The following is a 17,500-nucleotide window of genomic DNA, read 5'->3' as shown; positions in this document are numbered from 1 at the left end:
CTTCTCCCGTTTCGCTCGCAGCTACTCAGGGAATCCCGGTTGGTTTCTTCTCCTCCCCTTATTAATATGCTTAAATTCTGGGGGTTGTCTCACATCACTTGAGGCCTACAACAAAATCAGTCACATTCCATTCGTTTCGAACCCGGGGCATAGCGAACCGATATATACGCAACAACACTTCACACACACACACACACGGATTGGGCAATTTACGGTCATTTTTGAATCAACGATGGCCCCCCCGAGCACGTTGTCCGAATATCACTCCAATAAGGACAACGAGTTCCGCTCGGCATCGTTTTGATTCGATCTCTCAACAACAACTCCCGGTCGACTTGGTCGACTTGGACCCACGATGTCTCCCCCCGAGCATGTCGAGCCAACTGCACCACTATTGTATTGGACAACATGTTCCCCTCGGGCATCGATGGGTTAATCATGCACCACTATTATAAAACCCTTTGACGTTTTCCCCCAAGCACGTTGATCCAGTATTACGACGGATACGGTCAACGAAATCTTGGACATCAAAGAGGTTTTCGATTGAATTTCCCCATGTTTCACAACGTACTCTTAGCGGTATCCTACGATACGTCTCACTCTATTTGTGTGTGTGCGCGTTTACGTGCGTGCGATTTATGCGGTTCACCCCTTTACTTTCAGCGCCCTGCGGTCCCAACAAAGGTCCCGAGCACGCCATTATGCACAGTGTGGAAGCGTGTTTCCCCCACGACACTAGACGGGCTGCTCGCCATAGTGTTCTATTGTGGCACGCTCCACCCTGAAGTTTGGTTTGTTGTATATCAAGGAATTGATAGGCACTCAAGAATGTGTGCATCGGCCGGGTTTAATCGTCCGACGCGCAATATGCGTTCAACTAATCGGTGTTCATGTGTCCTGCAGTTCACATTGTGACGCGCATTTAGCTGCGGTCTTCATCGATCCATGAGCCGAGTGATCCCCTGCCTAGGGTTTTATAGTAAGGTTCCCAATGTAACACAATCCCGGTGGTACGTCCAAAGACTAACTTTCTGACTAAGTTGTCTTTATTACCCAATAGTCCCAGGCCTTGTGACTTGTGGCTCATGTCTACGCCCATGGCCACCATTCGCTAAGATAGTTTTGAAGTCACTTTGAAGGCCCAGGAACAACTCTCTTAGCACATCGGTTAACCTGGCGCCGCAGTCAACTCATGTGCTTGGATCGGATCGAGCTATTGAGTATTGGGCCTGCATACTCGCTCATCCGTATCCTTTGCGTACCGCCCCATGGCCCTTGTATGTCTGCACCACAGTTCCTGTTCGTTCCGTGCCTATGGCCGGATACGTATTGCACATCGGTTAACCTGACGCCGCAGTCAACTCATGTGCTTGGATCGGATCGAGCTATTGAGTATTGGGCCTGCATACTCGCTCATCCGTATCCTTTGCGTACCGCCCCATGGCCCTTGTATGTCTGCACCACAGTTCCTGTTCGTTCCGTGCCTATGGCCGGATACGTATTGCACATCGGTTAACCTGGCGCCGCAGTCAACTCATGTGCTTGGATCGGATCGAGCTATTGAGTATTGGGCCTGCATACTCGCTCATCCGTATCCTTTGCGTACCGCCCCATGGCCCCGTCCTTAGAGTTAATGACTAGTAGGCTTAACTCTTTGTATGTCTGCACCACAGTTCCCGTTCGTTCCGTGCCGTGGCCGGATACGTATTGCACATCGGTATACCTGTCGCTACTCAGGCAACTCGTGTGCGTGGATTGGATCGAGCTCATGGGGTGTGTAGAGATTCCATGTTATAATTGCAAGTCCATATCCACTTTATAGGTTAAAGTCATAAGTTGTGATTGCACAACCATACTTCATAAGAGTTTAATAACTCTTCAACTAACTTTCGTTCTGGTGTCTTGGTATCAAATCGCATAAGACACAAGATTCTACTGGCCAAATAGAATCTAGCACATTGGTTAACCTGGCGCCGCAGTCAACTCATGTGCTTGGATCGGATCGAGCTATTGAGTATTGGGCCTGCATACTCGCTCATCCGTATCCTTTGCGTACCGCCCCATGGCCCCGTCCTTAGAGTTAATGACTAATAGGCTTAACTCTTTGTATGTCTGCACCACAGTTCCCGTTCGTTCCGTGCCGTGGCCGGATACGTATTGCACAACAGTAGATACCATCACCTGACGTATCTAACACACCACTATTGTAACTCGTCGTCGAAGGACCTTTCAAGTGCCTGATGGCCAGGGGAGCTCTTACACGGCACGGAGACACAGTGATGCTCGCCCATCACAGTGTACAACGATCGAGTTTGCTTAAGTGTCTGGGTACCTACACACCAGACACAATGCAATGGCCACGGATCCACACAAGGCACATCACATGCAGAAAGCTTCACCAGATTATGACACATACCACACTCTTGTAACTCGTCGTCGAAGGGGCGTTCAAAGTGCCTTACGGCTAGGGGAGATCTAGCACGGCACGGAGACACAGTGATGGTTGCCCATCAAAGTGTACAACGATCGAGTTTGCTTTCCGCGCAAGCGTTCTAAGTGTCTGGGTACCTACACACCAGACACAATGCAATGGCCACGGATCCACACAAGGCACATCACATGCAGAAAGCTTCACCAGATTCTGACACATACCACACTCTTGTAACTCGTCGTCGAAGGGGCGTTCAAAGTGCCTTACGGCTAGGGGGGATCTAGCACGGCACGGAGACACAGTGATGGTCACCCATCAAAGTGTACAACGATCGAGTTTGCTTTCCGCGCAAGCGTTCTAAGTGTCTGGGTATCTAAGCACCAGACACAATGCAATGGCCACGGATCCACACAAGGCACATCACATGCAGAAAGCTTCACCAGATTCTGACACATACCACACACATGCAACTCGTCGTCGAAGGGGCGTTCAAGTGCCTTACGGCTAGGGGAGATCTAGCTCGGCACGGGGACACAGTGATGGTCACCCATCAAAGTGTACAACGAACGAGTTGGCTTTCAACAAATTCTGACACATAGCAAGCGAGCGACCGAGCTACACCGAAGGCAGCCCATGGTTGGTCACTCGCGGACGATCATCAGTAATGATCCTTCCGCAGGTTCACCTACGGAAACCTTGTTACGACTTTTACTTCCTCTAAATCATCAAGTTCGGTCAACTTCAGCCATGCCAGCTGCAGCTCACGAAGGAACCGCGGAAGGTAAGCTCTCCAGAAACCTCACTAAATAATCCATCGGTAGTAGCGACGGGCGGTGTGTACAAAGGGCAGGGACGTAATCAGCACTAGCTAATGACTAGTGCTTACTAGAAATTCCAGGTTCATGGGGACCGTTGCAGTCCCCAATCCCGACTAGATGGGCATTTTAGTGATTTCCCGTTCCTCTCGGAATGGGGGCGCCTATTGGCGAGAACACGCTGCGACCCACATTGTAGCACGCGTGCAGCCCAGAACATCTAAGGGCATCACGGACCTGTTATCGCTCATTCTCAGCTTGCTAAACACAAGTTGTCCCGCTAAGCAGGGCAAACGTAGCCGACGACCGCCCGTGAAGGCGCCGCCCGGCTGTAACGTCAGGTGCGCCCGGAGGCGCACTGCTGACAGCGTTCTAGTTAGCATGTTTGAGTCACGTTCGTTATCGGAATTAACCAGACAAATCATTCCACGAACTAAGAACGGCCATGCACCACTACCCTTAAATTTGAGAAAGAGCTATCAATCTGTCTTACCTCGATAAGTTTGGACCTGGTAAATTTTCCCGTGTTGAGTCAAATTAAGCCGCAAGCTCCACTTCTTGTGGTGCCCTTCCGTCAATTCCTTTAAGTTTCAACTTTGCAACCATACTTCCCCCGGAACCCGATTTTGGTTTCCCGGAAGCGACTGAGAGCACCGAATAGGGGTAGCGTCTCCCAATTGCTAATTGGCATCGTTTACGGTTAGAACTAGGGCGGTATCTAATCGCCTTCGATCCTCTAACTTTCGTTCTTGATTAAAGAAAGCATCCATGGCAAACGCTTTCGCTTCAGTTGGTCCTACGACGGTCTACGAATTTCACCTCTCGCGCCGTAATACCAATGCCCCCAACTACTTCTGTTAATCATTACCTCTAGGTTTCTGACAAACCAACGAAATCGTATAAACCGAGGTCATATTCCATTATTCCTGCAAGATTATTCTCGGCCAACGCCAACCCCACGGGGGGGCCGGACGCTTTGTCTTAGCCTGCTTTGAGCACTCTAATTTGTTCAAGGTAAATGTGAGTATCTTGAGCACCATGAGGAGCCCGTGCCGGAGTTAACCGGTAGCACGGTACTCGTTCACAGAGTAACGCCCAAGTACACCATTGTGAGTCGCAGCCGTGAGCGCGCGCACGAACGGCCCCGGCGTGTAACCGGGCGCCCGTGGCGGTCACGTGTCTGGACGGGCAATCAACTTCGAACGTTTTAACCGCAACAACTTTAATATACGCTAGTGGAGCTGGAATTACCGCGGCTGCTGGCACCAGACTTGCCCTCCACTTGATCCTTGTTGAAGGATTTATACTCAACTCATTCCAATTATGGACCATCGTTAGAGAGGTCCATATTGTTATTTCTCGTCACTACCTCCCCGTACTGGGATTGGGTAATTTACGCGCCTGCTGCCTTCCTTGGATGTGGTAGCCATTTCTCAGGCTCCCTCTCCGGAATCGAACCCTGATTCCCCGTTACCCGTCGCAACCATGGTAGTCCTCTACACTACCATCAATGGTTGATAGGGCAGACATTTGAAAGATCTGTCGTCAGTCGACAAGCGACCATACGATCTGCGTCCTTATCCAGACTTCAACTCAAGCCGCCCGGAGGCGATTGGTTTAACTAATAAGTGCACCAGTTCAGCTACCCGCGAGGGCAACAGTCCCGGCATGTTGCATGTATTAGCTCTGGATTTTCCACAGTTATCCAAGTAACTAGTGGTAGGATGATCTTGTGAATTATAGCTGTTATACTGAGCCTTATGCGGTTTCACATTCATTTATGTTTGTACTTAGACATGCATGGCTTAACCTTTGAGACAAGCGTATATTACTGGTAGGATCAACCAGAATTCGTTCCACTACAGACACACACTCGCTTAGTGGGAAATAAATTTCCACACAACTCTCTCTCTCTAGAACCATATGGAATGGCTCTTTGGTGTTGGGTAAGGCACCAATTTGTTGGGGTGTAACGGTCACCACCAACTTTAAGTTTGTTAGGGCACAACGGAAACCACTAACTAAACTTTAGGAAACTAAATTTCCTCACACATTATCTCTCACCATATTAGCACTAGGTGCTATCCACGATTGTACAACGTTTCAACTCTTGAATCGACCGTAGGGCCGCGGAATTGCTTCCGGGCCCCTATTCTCGCTATTAATTGTTCATCTCTTTCAATACATCGAGTTCGTTCCATTGGGTAGTTCGCATGGCGAACGTTTTGATGCAGCCCCCTGGGGGACCACGGCACTTTACACCGGGTATGGTGTATGCGCAACCTACAGATAACAATAAACCCCTTATGCGTGTGTAAACCGATGTTGGGCTGCTCAACATCTTTCATGGTTACATCACTTGCACCAGAACCCACGGTGCCGATTTGGTAATATGTTGTACATTTACTCTCAAGATGTACGCTTCGGCCCCTTATTCAGGGGCTCAAGCTATTACCAGCAAGAACAATCCTCATCCAGACTTGAACTCGAAACACCCGCAGGCGAACGGTTTAACTAATAAGTGCACCAGTCTTGAATCCATGCGTCGGTGGAAACAATGCCGGCGTGTTGCATGTATTAGCTCTGAACTTAGCGAGTGATTGCCTTGCAGCTGTCATACTGAGCGTAGAGCGTGATTATCGCTCACTTGAACCATGTTGAATGGCTCTTTGGTGTAGGGTAAGGCACCAATTTGTTGGGGCGTAACGGTCACCACCAACTTAAGACTTGCTTATAGGTATTTCAACGTTTTCAACTCTTAAATCGACCGTGTTTCATTATCATCTCTTCTTCTTATTAAATGCATAGAGTTCGTTCCATTGGGTAGTTCGCGTGGCGAACGGTTTGATGCAGCCCCCCGGGGGGGACCACGGCACTTTACACCGGGCATGGTGTATGCGCAACCTACAGATCACCAATATATTTGTGATCGATAATGCACACTTCTTACACGACTGACCAGTCGACAGCGCTGCCTTCCTATTATGCGTGTGTAAACCGATGTTGGGCTGCTCAACATCTTTCACGGTTACATCACTTGCACCCGAACCCATGGTGCCGATTTGGTAATATGTTGTACATGGTCTCAAGATGTACGCTTCGACCCCTTATTCAGGGGCTCAAGCTATTACCAGCAAGATCAATCCTCATCCAGACTTGAACTCGAAACACCCGGAGGCGAACGGTTTAACTAATAAGTGCACCAGTCTTGAATCCATGCGTCGGTGGAAACAATGCCGGCGTGTTGCATGTATTAGCTCTGAACTTAGCGAGTGATTGCCTTGTAGCTGTCGAACTGAGCGTAGAATGTGATTATCGCTCACTTGAAAGGGTCAAGCCCTTTCGAGTCGTCCGGTTTTTACGCCAGACGACTCGGTTCACCATCTTTCGGGATACAAGTTGACTAAGTGGTACCACTACACTTATCAACTTTCGATTTGGTAATCCTCATCCAGCTTCCTTTCTGGAGGTCCCGAGGATTACCAATTGGGCTGTCATACTGAGCTCATATATTGGAGATCGATAATGCACACTTCTTACACGACTGACCAGTCGACAGCGCTGCCTTCCTATTATGCGTGTGTAAACCGATGTTGGGCTGCTCAACATCTTTCATGGTTACATCACTTGCACCAGAACCCACGGTGCCGATTTGGTAATATGTTGTACATTTACTCTCAAGATGTACGCTTCGGCCCCTTATTCAGGGGCTCAAGCTATTACCAGCAAGAACAATCCTCATCCAGACTTGAACTCGAAACACCCGGAGGCGAACGGTTTAACTAATAAGTGCACCAGTCTTGAATCCATGCGTCGGTGGAAACAATGCCGGCGTGTTGCATGTATTAGCTCTGAACTTAGCGAGTGATTGCCTTGCAGCTGTCATACTGAGCGTATAGCGTGATTATCGCTCACTTGAACCATGTTGAATGGCTCTTTGGTGTAGGGTAAGGCACCAATTTGTTGGGGCGTAACGGTCACCACCAACTTAAGACTTGCTTATAGGCATTTCAACGTTTTCAACTCTTAAATCGACCGTGTTTCATTATCATCTCTTCTTCTTATTAAATGCATCGAGTTCGTTCCATTGGGTAGTTCGCGTGGCGAACGGTTTGATGCAGCCCCCCGGGGGGGACCACGGCACTTTACACCGGGCATGGTGTATGCGCAACCTACAGATCACCAATATATTTGTGATCGATAATGCACACTTCTTACACGACTGACCAGTCGACAGCGCTGCCTTCCTATTATGCGTGTGTAAACCGATGTTGGGCTGCTCAACATCTTTCACGGTTACATCACTTGCACCCGAACCCATGGTGCCGATTTGGTAATATGTTGTACATGGTCTCAAGATGTACGCTTCGACCCCTTATTCAGGGGCTCAAGCTATTACCAGCAAGATCAATCCTCATCCAGACTTGAACTCGAAACACCCGGAGGCGAACGGTTTAACTAATAAGTGCACCAGTCTTGAATCCATGCGTCGGTGGAAACAATGCCGGCATGTTGCATGTATTAGCTCTGAACATAGCGAGTGATTGCCTTGTAGCTGTCGAACTGAGCGTAGAATGTGATTATCGCTCACTTGAAAGGGTCAAGCCCTTTCGAGTCGTCCGGTTTTTACGCCAGACGACTCGGTTCACCATCTTTCGGGATACAAGTTGACTAAGTGGTACCACTACACTTATCAACTTTCGATTTGGTAATCCTCATCCAGCTTCCTTTCTGGAGGTCCCGAGGATTACCAATTGGGCTGTCATACTGAGCTCATATATTGGAGATCGATAATGCACACTTCTTACACGACTGACCAGTCGACAGCGCTGCCTTCCTATTATGCGTGTGTAAACCGATGTTGGGCTGCTCAACATCTTTCATGGTTACATCACTTGCACCAGAACCCACGGTGCCGATTTGGTAATATGTTGTACATTTACTCTCAAGATGTACGCTTCGGCCCCTTATTCAGGGGCTCAAGCTATTACCAGCAAGAACAATCCTCATCCAGACTTGAACTCGAAACACCTGGAGGCGAACGGTTTAACTAATAAGTGCACCAGTCTTGAATCCATGCGTCGGTGGAAACAATGCCGGCGTGTTGCATGTATTAGCTCTGAACTTAGCGAGTGATTGCCTTGCAGCTGTCATACTGAGCGTAGAGCGTGATTATCGCTCACTTGAACCATGTTGAATGGCTCTTTGGTGTAGGGTAAGGCACCAATTTGTTGGGGCGTAACGGTCACCACCAACTTAAGACTTGCTTATAGGCATTTCAACGTTTTCAACTCTTAAATCGACCGTGTTTCATTATTATCTCTTCTTCTTATTAAATGCATCGAGTTCGTTCCATTGGGTAGTTCGCGTGGCGAACGGTTTGATGCAGCCCCCCGGGGGGGACCACGGCACTTTACACCGGGTATGGTGTATGCGCAACCTACAGATCACCAATATATTTGTGATCGATAATGCACACTTCTTACACGACTGACCAGTCGACAGCGCTGCCTTCCTATTATGCGTGTGTAAACCGATGTTGGGCTGCTCAACATCTTTCACGGTTACATCACTTGCACCCGAACCCATGGTGCCGATTTGGTAATATGTTGTACATGGTCTCAAGATGTACGCTTCGACCCCTTATTCAGGGGCTCAAGCTATTACCAGCAAGAACAATCCTCATCCAGACTTGAACTCGAAACACCCGGAGGCGAACGGTTTAACTAATAAGTGCACCAGTCTTGAATCCATGCGTCGGTGGAAACAATGCCGGCATGTTGCATGTATTAGCTCTGAACATAGCGAGTGATTGCCTTGTAGCTGTCGAACTGAGCGTAGAATGTGATTATCGCTCACTTGAAAGGGTCAAGCCCTTTCGAGTCGTCCGGTTTTTACGCCAGACGACTCGGTTCACCATCTTTCGGGAAGGGACCGTCTCGGTCGCAAGCTGCTCCGGTCCCCAAACAACCTGCGACAAATGATAGGAAATGCCGACATCAATACGTGTTCAGTTTGGTTTATCGCTCATAGGTCTTTTTGACCATCGATCCCTGATTATAACTCTCAATTAAACAGTCAGGAGAGTAAGGCATGCCCATCGATATCTCATCGACAGGCGATACCGCAAGAACGGCCAACGACACATCAGGTGATCGATTATTGCTACGACTTTTGCTTAATCGTTTCCACTCCTTGGAGAAAGAAACCCCCGGGGACCGTCTCGGTCGCAAGCTGCTCCGGTCCCTAAACAACCTGCGACAAATGATAGGAAATGCCGACATCAATACGTGTTCAGTTTGGTTTATCGCTCATTGGTCTGTTTGACCATCGATCCCTGATTAAACTCTCAGTAATCCAGTCGGGAGAGTAAGGCATGCCCATCGATATCTCATCGACAGGCGATACCGCTTGAACGGCCAACGACACATCAGAGGATCGTATCTTGCTACAACTTTTGCTTAATCGTTTCTTCTCCTTGGAGAAAGAAACCCCCGGGGACCGTCTCGGCCGCAAGCTGCTCCGGTCCCTAAACAACCTGCGGCATCAAATGATAGGAAAAGCCGACATCAATACGTGTTCAGTTTGGTTTATCGCTCATAGGTCTTGTTTGACCATCGATCCCTGATTAATACTCTCAATTAGAAGGTCGGTAGAGTAAGGCATGCCCATCGATATCTCATCGACAGGCGATACCGCATGAACGGCCAACGACACATCAGAGGATCGTATCTTGCTACAACTCTTGCTTAATAGTTTCCACTCCTTGGAGAAAGAAACCCCCGGGGACCGTCTCGGCCGCAAGTTGCTCCGGTCCCTAAACAACCTGCGGCATCAAATGATAGGAAAAGCCGACATCAATACGTGTTCAGTTTGGTTTATCGCTCATAGGTCTGTTTGACCATCGATCCTAGAATTCAACTTTCGAGTAAGGCATGCCCGTCGATATCTCATCGATAGGCGATACCGGTAGAACGGCCAACGACACACATCTAGGATCGCATTTACTCTTCCTTGGATGGATAACCAATACCCTAGGACCGTTTCATCGCGAGCTGCTCCGGTCCTCAAACAACTCGCGAACCACCGATAGGATGATATTAGGAATGGCCGACTTTCATCCTTTAACTCTCAGTTCTGCTTACCAAAACATAGGTACTTGGACCTTAAAGACCACTATATGTTCCCCGATCGGGGGCAATCGGAACGTCTATCCATCATCAACATCGTTTCACTCATTCCGAACCACCAAATTGGACAGACAGTACCATATTCACCAACCGATTGCTTCAACTTCGCAAACTGTATGGTAAGTTCTACTAATTTCACATCTTACCATCGACTAATAGTGCATAAATCCACTTGGAAATCACTTTTCCTTGGTCCTCGGACCTTCTACGACAACGTCCAACAAATATCCGAAGTCGTTTCCCAACTTAGACCAAGCATTTCGTATCTTTACTTCTAATCGATTTTTTCTCTCATAATTGACGATCAAAATCTAAAAACCACATTTTGAGCCAGAAGCAGTCGTCCGATCGTCCTGGGGGTAGTCTCAATCGATTTAGAAGGGCCCAATTCATAAAGATACGTACTCAGTCAAATTCATGCTTCTGGCTCACCTACCCCCTATATAGAAAACGAAAGCGTACAGGCGTGGAAAACGTGCCATTTTTCTCCATCACGGACTTTTTTTTTCTCGTTGCACCGACTCTAGTAAAAAAGTGAAATTTTTTACTAGTTACCAACTTTTGCAAATTATCATCGGATATCACTTTTCATGGTCTATAGTAAGTTCTTATCACGTTTTAGTAGTTTTTGAAAAAAAAATTTTTTTGAACTTTTCAAAATTTTTCAAAACAAAGTTTTTGTAGGCGGTTTTGTGTATGGAGGGTTACTAGTCTCGGGGTCACTGTTTGACCAAAAAACCACTATATATCATTCGAAAGGTAATTTCAAGGGCTACAAAAAATTGTTCTACGGCACCCCCCTCCGACGTCTAGTATTCGAGTTATTGGCCAAAAACCATCACTTGAGCGATTTTTCGTTCAGGGTACCCGACTCTAGTAAAAAAGTGAAATTTTTCTCGATTGACCAAGTGTTGCAAATGACCATCGGATTTCACTTTTTATGGTCTATAGTGAGTTCTGATCACGATTTGGTACTTTTTGAAAAAATTTTTTTGACGCACTTTTCAAAATTTTGCAAAACCAAAACTTTTTAGGCGGTTTTGTGTATGGAGGGTTACTAGTCTCGGGGTCACTGTTTGACCAAAAAACCACTATATATCATTCGAAAGGTAATTTCAAGGGCTACAAAAAATTGTTCTACGGCACCCCCCTCCGACGTCTAGTATTCGAGTTATTGGCCAAAAACCGCAACTATAGCGGTTTTTCGTACAGGGTACCCGACTCTAGTAAAATGATGCGATTTTTACTAGTCTAGGAACTTTTTGGTCAAAAAATCAAGTATATGTCATTCGATAGATAATTTCAAGGGCTACCAAAAATTGTTCCACGACACCCCCCTGCGACGTCTAGTATTCGAGTTATTAGCCAAAAACCGCAACTTAAGCGGTTTTTCGTCCAGGGTACCCGACTCTAGTAAAATGATGCGATTTTTACTAGTCTAGGGAACTTTTTGGCCAAAAATCAAGTATATGTCATTCGATAGATAATTTCAAGGGCTACCAAAAATTGTTCCACGACACCCCCCTGCGACGTCTAGTATTCGAGTTATTAGCCAAAAACCGCAATTATAGCGGTTTTTCGTCCAGGGTACCCGACTCTAGTAAAATGATGCGATTTTTACTAGTCTAGGGAACTTTTTGGCCAAAAATCAAGTATATGTCATTCGATAGATAATTTCAAGGGCTACCAAAAATTGTTCCATGACACCCCCCTGCGACGTCTAGTATTCGAGTTATGGGCCAAAAACCATTCATACTTGAGCATTTTGCTCATTTTGCCTGTACGGGTACCGGGGACTAGTAAAATCAGGCCAATTTTACTAGAGTAGGGGTCCTTTTTGGTCAAAAAAACAACTTTTGCTCGTTCGATAGGGAATCGATAGGGCAACAAAAAATCGTTCTACGACCCCCCCTTCCGATGTCTAGTATTCGAGTTATGGGCCAAAAACAGTTTATAGCTAATTTTTCACTCGATTTTTCACCAAGTATCGCACATTACTCCGGTTCTATACATTGGATCGTCAATCTTTAAGATTTTATGGGTAGTTCCAACTGTTTGCTACATTTCATCCATACATCACCAACCGATTCAATGTCTGTGCTAGAAGTTATTAGAGGAATAAAAAAATTTACCCTTGGCTTTGGACCGTACAATTTTACCCATTTTTGGCCCATATTTGCCCCATAGCTCCGCCGGTATCCAAGATATGGCCACACTTTCTTCTGGCCATGGGTAGATGGCACTTGTGGCTAGATTTCTTCCATGCACCACTAATCGCTACCATGTCTGTGGCCGGAGCTATTCGACGAACAACCATCGCATTTACCTAGGTACTTTTTCGGATTTTTGGTCCAACTTGCACCATTTTTGGCCCATATTTGCCCCATAGCTCCGCCGGTATCCAAGATATGGCCACACTTTCTTCTGGCCATGGGTAGATGGCACTTGTGGCTAGATTTCTTCCATGCACCACTAATCGCTACCATGTCTGTGGCCGGAGCTATTCACGAAAGCGCCTCGCGCACTTGGTCGGATTTTTGGTCCAACTTGCACCATTTTTGGCCCATATTTGCCCCATAGCTCCGCCGGTATCCAAGATATGGCCACACTTTCTTCTGGCCATGGGTAGATGGCACTTGTGGCTAGATTTCTTCCATGCACCACTAATCGCTACCATGTCTGTGGCCGGAGCTATTCGACGAACAACCATCACATTTACCTAGGTACTTTTTCGGATTTTTGGTCCAACTTGCACCATTTTTGGCCCATATTTGCCCCATAGCTCCGCCGGTATCCAAGATATGGCCACACTGTCTTCTGGCCATAGCTAGATGGTACTTGTGGCTAGATTTCTTCCATGCACCACTAATCGCTACCATGTCTGTGGCCGGAGCTATTCGACGAACAACCATCGCATTTACCTTGCGCACTTAGGGTTTTTGGTCTAACTTGCACCATTTTTGGCCCGTATTTGCCCCATAGCTCCGCCGGTATCCAAGATATGGCCACACTTTCTTCTGGCCATGGGTAGATGGCACTTGTGGCTAGATTTCTTCCATGCACCACTAATCGCTACCATGTCTGTGGCCGGAGCTATTCACGAAAGCGCCTCGCGCACTTGGTCGGATTTTTGGTCCAACTTGCACCATTTTTGGCCCATATTTGCCCCATAGCTCCGCCGGTATCCAAGATAGCGCCACACTTTCTTCTGGCCATGGGTAGATGGCACTTGTGGCTAGATTTCTTCCATGCACCACTAATCGCTACCATGTCTCTGGCCGGAGCTATTCGACGAACAACCATCGCATTTACCTAGGTACTTTTTCGGATTTTTGGTCCAACTTGCACCATTTTTGGCCCATATTTGCCCCATAGCTCCGCCGGTATCCAAGATATGGCCACACTTTCTTCTGGCCATGGGTAGATGGCACTTGTGGCTAGATTTCTTCCATGCACCACTAATCGCTACCATGTCTGTGGCCGGAGCTATTCGACGAACAACCATCGCATTTACCTAGGTACTTTTTCGGATTTTTGGTCCAACTTGCACCATTTTTGGCCCATATTTGCCCCATAGCTCCGCCGGTATCCAAGATATGGCCACACTTTCTTCTGGCCATGGGTAGATGGCACTTGTGGCTAGATTTCTTCCATGCACCACTAATCGCTACCATGTCTGTGGCCGGAGCTATTCACGAAAGCGCCTCGCGCACTTGGTCGGATTTTTGGTCCACCTGGCACCATTGTTGGCCCGTATTTGCCCCATAGCTCCGCCGGTATCCAAGATATGGCCACACTTTCTTCTGGCCATGGGTAGATGGCACTTGTGGCTAGATTTCTTCCATGCACCACTAATCGCTACCATGTCTGTGGCCGGAGCTATTCGACGAACAACCATCGCATTCACCTTCTCGTTGCACTTCTTCGGGAATTTGGTGCAACCAAGTTTTCACTATAACTTGGTCATTTTCCGTCCATCGGACATGCGGTTTTGGGTGTCGATACTTGACACCGCGCGCTACAATATGTTCCTCCACGACCATGTGGTCCGATGCTTCCAACAGGAGCTATTCGAGGAGTACCGATTTTTCACCATTAAAAATGCTCAATTTTGCACCAACTTTTGCCTATAACTCAGGCTGTATCGATCGGATCTTCAATCTTGAAAAAGTTTTGGATAGGTGGCACCAAATGCTACATTTCGTTCTTCCACGTCAACTTTGTCCGATGTCTAGCAAAAAAGTTATTCGCGAACCAAGTCCAGAACCCATGCAATGGCTGCCCTCATTGCATACATCACGGCGGTTAACTCTCGTTACTCTATACCGTGGACTTGGTACTTTTTCAGGCATTCGTTGCTACTTCTCGGTTCATGATATTCGTTTACGGTCTTCACTAGGGCATTTGGTGCTCCTTATCGGTTCATGATATTCGTTTACGGTCTTCACTAGGGCATTTGGTGCTCCTTATCGGTTCATGATATTCGTTTACGGTCTTCACTAGGGCATTTGGTGCTCCTTCTCGGTTCATGATATTCGTTTACGGTCTTCACTAGGGCATTTGGTACTGGGCTTCCCACTTTCTACTGATCGATCCATACTCACTTGCGTGCACCTAGCCTAGGAAGGTTTCCTTGGGCTTCCCATCTTTCTACTGATCGATCCATACTCACTTGCGTGCACCTAGCCTAGGAAGGTTTCCTTGGGCTTCCCATCTTTCTACTGATCGATCCATACTCACTTGCGTGCACCTAGCCTAGGAAGGTTTCCTTGGGCTTCCCATCTTTCTACTGATCGATCCATACTCACTTGCGTGCACCTAGCCTAGGAAGGTTTCCTATGGCTTCCCATCTTTCTACTGATCGATCCATACTCACTTGCGTGCACCTAGCCTAGGAAGGTTTCCTATGGCTTCCCATCTTTCTACTGATCGATCCATACTCACTTGCGTGCACCTAGCCTAGGAAGGTTTCCTATGGCTTCCCATCTTTCTACTGATCGATCCATACTCACTTGCGTGCACCTAGCCTAGGAAGGTTTCCTTGGGCTTCCCATCTTTCTACTGATCGATCCATACTCACTTGCGTGCACCTAGCCTAGGAAGGTTTCCTTGGGCTTCCCATCTTTCTACTGATCGATCCATACTCACTTGCGTGCACCTAGCCTAGGAAGGTTTCCTATGGCTTCCCATCTTTCTACTGATCGATCCATACTCACTTGCGTGCACCTAGCCTAGGAAGGTTTCCTATGGCTTCCCATCTTTCTACTGATCGATCCATACTCACTTGCGTGCACCTAGCCTAGGAAGGTTTCCTATGGCTTCCCATCTTTCTACTGATCGATCCATACTCACTTGCGTGCACCTAGCCTAGGAAGGTTTCCTTGGGCTTCCCATCTTTCTACTGATCGATCCATACTCACTTGCGTGCACCTAGCCTAGGAAGGTTTCCTTGGGCTTCCCATCTTTCTACTGATCGATCCATACTCACTTGCGTGCACCTAGCCTAGGAAGGTTTCCCTTCGGTACCGACTTCCATCTACGCACTCGATATAACCTAGGTACTTGGTACCGATGTTGGTTAACACTCAAGCATTTCTTGCATCCTGCGTGCAAGGTACCAATTTTCACTTCTTAGGTACGTTTATGGGCCCGCATTAATCCAATATCGCTCCGATGGCCTTTCGCATTATTTCATCCGATAGCCCTTGCCAAAAGCTACCAAAAGTTCCTCCACGGCCATGTGCTCCGACGCTTAGTTTAGGAAATATTCGAAAAAATTCAAAATAGGAAGCATTTTCTTATTGGAAAATCACCTTAAATCGATGGCCATTTTTTGGGCAAAAACTTTAACGTCTTCCCGACTTTGCGGGAATTGCGAATTTTAGGCACCCAGAGAAAATCTTTTACTTTAAGGGGGCGGCCGCGAAGTTGCCCAAAGTCTCGGACACAAAAATTCTCAAGTTCCCCACTCTAGTAAATCGCCCTATGAGTATCTCCTGGCCCGCGAGCTCTGCGAGCGGGCCAGCTTCGGCGATTTTTGCCTTTTCGCCTAGGCGGTTCTTCTACGAAATTGGTCCACAGCTTTTGCTCAGAAAGCTAGCATTTGTTGCAACAGTTAGGTACTTGGTACCACATTTTGGTATCCATTTGGGCATTTGTGGCAACTACTCGGTACTTTGGCCCACATTTCGCTCTACTCGGGCTTCTATGGTGGTACTTGTCGGTACTTCTGGCCAACTTAGGCCAATTGGGTGCAACTTGTGGGTACTCTGTGGGTACTTTAGGGCGTATTGTGTCTTTCGGGTGAACCTTCGCTATACTTCATGGGTACTGATGGCCAACTTAGGAACATTCAGTGCAACCTTTGGGCCTAAGGAAATTTGTCCAACTCTTTGGACTTAGAAAATTTTCTGGACTTAGAAAATTTTCTGGACTTGTAAAAATTTTCAAATGTTCAATTTGGCCCACATTTCGCTCTACTCGGGCCTCTATGGTGCTACTTGGCGGTACTTTTGGCCAACTTAGGCCAATTGGGTGCTCTTTGTGGGTACTCTATCGGTACTTTTGGCCAACTTAGGCCAATGGGGTGCTATATGTGGGTGCTCTATCGGTACTTTTGGCCATGTTAGGCCCATTCGGTGCTATATGTGGGTGCTCTATCGGTACTTTTGGCCATGTTAGGCCCACTCGGTGCTATTTGTGGGTACTCTATCGGTACTTTTGGCCAACTTAGGCCCATGGGGTGCTCTTTGTGGGTACTCTATCGGTACTTTTGGCCAACTTAGGCCAACTCAGTGCTACTTGTGGGTACTCTATCGGTACTTTTGGCCAACTTAGGCCCATTCGGTGCTATTTGTGGGTACTCTATCGGTACTTTTGGCCAACATAGGCCAATTGGGTGCTACTTGTGGGTGCTCTATCGGTACTTTTGGCCAACTTAGGCCAACTGGGTGCTATTTGTGGGTACTCTATCGGTACTTTTGGCCAACTTAGGCCAACTCAGTGCTTCTTGTGGGTGCTCTATCGGTACTTTTGGCCAACTTAGGCCAACTGGGTGCTATTTG

At 47.4% G+C, this 17,500-nt stretch overlaps 2 non-coding genes across 2 annotated transcripts in view; both read right to left on the bottom strand.

The window, feature by feature from the left end:
• LOC125773719 (large subunit ribosomal RNA) overlaps positions 1–107 on the bottom strand; it is a 4,178-nt gene extending 4,071 nt beyond the window's left edge. The window contains exon 1 of the ribosomal RNA XR_007420323.1: positions 1–107. This exon is cut by the window's left edge and continues 4,071 nt beyond it. This is a non-coding gene — a ribosomal RNA (large subunit ribosomal RNA).
• A 709-nt stretch (positions 108–816) lies between these two features.
• LOC125773714 (5.8S ribosomal RNA) lies at positions 817–974 on the bottom strand. Its single transcript, XR_007420318.1, has one exon. It is a non-coding gene; the product is annotated as a 5.8S ribosomal RNA (ribosomal RNA).
• Between the last annotated feature and the right edge of the window lie 16,526 nt (positions 975–17,500).

This window comes from Anopheles funestus (genome assembly GCF_943734845.2).
Source record: "Anopheles funestus chromosome X unlocalized genomic scaffold, idAnoFuneDA-416_04 X_unloc_48, whole genome shotgun sequence".
Lineage (NCBI taxonomy): Eukaryota > Metazoa > Arthropoda > Insecta > Diptera > Culicidae > Anopheles > Anopheles funestus.
Note: the sequence above shows the minus strand (reverse complement) of the source record. Positions and strands in the feature narration are given on the sequence as shown.